We start from the raw sequence: 2369 nt of genomic DNA on the forward strand, positions 1-2369 counted from the left end.
CGTTCAACAATTGTATATGACATAATCACGTTGACACACCTGTTCTCGCTAGATCATTGAAGTTAAGCAACATTGAGTTTGGTCAATATCAGATGGGTAACCAATGTGGGAATTCCAGACACTGCATGTAGGAGAATTTCGACACCTTCCTGCAAAAGTTGCAAAAGCCAAACGTCATCATTTTCCCTAATGGGGATATACACGCAACTGGGAATCACTTGTAAATTTCATTGAAGGAAGCCAAAACCCGCCTCAGGGTTAGTACTGCAGTTTCATTTGTTTTATTTTTCATTTCGTTTTACATTTAATTCTTGTAAATAACCATTATTGGTTTTCTGTGAATTTTAGTGACAGTGAACAAGAGAGAATCATAACACGACTACACAGGTGGTTATTACTTCATTGTTTTATTTTATTTTTTTTTTTATTTTTAGAGGAAAGCTGGATTTCTTCCACATTTAAAACTGGCAGCATCATATTAGTGAAGGAAAATTATTCCTAATTAGCATTAAGCTAGTGTTTTTCACTCCAAAGTATTGCAGACAAAATCAATAAATAACACACACACACACACATTATATATATATATATATATATATATATATATATATATATATATATATATATATATATATATATATATATATATATAAGGCTTCCTTCAGTCTTGACAGACTATGGATACCCACTGTAAGGGTGCCTGCACGTGAATTTTTAACCACACCTCTCCTGAGTCGACATTGTTGAATACCAGTGGCAAGTAGAGGTTCAGGATGACAGGAAACAATGCGGGGATAAGCGGAAAGCACATACAGCGCCTAGAATTCCCAAATGGTCACCCACCTAGTACTAGCCAGGCTCAACATTGCTTAACTTTGGTGATCTGACGAGAACCAGTGTATCAACGTGATTGTCATACAATATAAATATATATATATAGTCATCCACATACAGTACTGTTTCACTGTTTCACAGCTCATCAGTGCAGCTAGACAAGCAACTACCTCAAGCCAGTTGGTTGGTTGTTTTTGTTTTACGGCATATCAACCTTTTTCAGGTTATTTAATGCCGAATCTAGTTATTTTGAGGAACGATTTTTAATGGAGTATATATTTTTTTTTCAAGTCAGATTCTATTTAACCCATAGTTGGGACCCTAACAGGTACTACCACTCCGGGGGCAGAGTGGGCCTTGGAGTAATGGCAATTAAAGGGTGGCTCCACACTCCCCAAAACCCGCAAGGTGGGGCCTCACCATCGGATATAGTTTTAGGTCATATCCAGGATATATATATATATATATATATATATATATATATATATATATATATGTGTGTGTGTGTGTGTAAATGGCAACAAGTCTATATTCCAAATTCCAAGATATCGTTCATTTTACCGTTTATTTCTTTCAGCATGTTAAAATGTTCAATGCTTGTAACGCAGAAACAATGATTTAATTGTTACGTCAATTTTTGAATATTTTTTTGCCCTGACTCATCAGAAGAATAAGAACTCATTAACTTTAAAAAGAAAAGGAAAAAGAATTTGGGCATCATTACTTAAATCGCAAAAACTCCGAAGAGTAGTTGCATTGTTCTTCTGATATGCATGCTATATATATATATATATATATATATATATATATATATATATATATATATATATATATATATATATATATATTTATATATATATATATATATATATATATATATTTAAAAAATTCAGAAATACGGGAGGAACTTAAAATACTTCAAGAAAAGTTTGTAATAGTTCCGATTGATAAAGCGGCAAACAATATAGCGTTTATATGTAAAAAATATTATATACAACGTAGGACTTATAGGAAACGTTTCGGATACTTATAAAGTAAGTAATAGTAATTTAGATAGCATTATTTTGAATAATAGTATTATTAGTGAAAAAGTAGGATTAAAGTTAGAAAACAAACACAAAAATCTTCCATGTATGTATTGGATACCTAAAATGCATAAAAATCCAGTTGGTGCTAGATTTATTGTAGGTTCAAAAACGTGCATCACTAAACCTTTAAGTAAAGCTATATCTAAAATATTTAAATTAATTATAAATCAAATAAATAATTTTCGCCTGAAAAGTAAATTCTATAGTAATATAAATCTATTTTGGGTAGTAAATAATTCCCAACCAGTGAAAGAAAAATTAGATAAAATAAATTCCAGAATAAAAGCAAAATCTATAGCTACTTATGATTTTAGTACGCTATATACTAAAAATTCCGCACGAAAAACTTATAAAAGAATTAAATGATACTGTAGATTTAGCTTTTGAAGGTGGAAAAGGTAAATATATAGAGTTTTCAAACTCTAAAGCTTTATGGTGTAAAAATAA

At 30.8% G+C, this 2369-nt stretch overlaps 1 pseudogene; it reads right to left on the reverse strand.

The window, feature by feature from the left end:
• Positions 1 to 806: 806 nt before the first annotated feature.
• LOC145280441 (5S ribosomal RNA) lies at positions 807 to 921 on the reverse strand (annotated as a pseudogene).
• Between the last annotated feature and the right edge of the window lie 1448 nt (positions 922 to 2369).

This window comes from Euprymna scolopes, chromosome 7 (assembly GCF_053919585.1).
Source record: "Euprymna scolopes isolate OS-2025 chromosome 7, ASM5391958v1, whole genome shotgun sequence".
Taxonomy (NCBI): Eukaryota; Metazoa; Mollusca; class Cephalopoda; order Sepiida; family Sepiolidae; genus Euprymna; species Euprymna scolopes.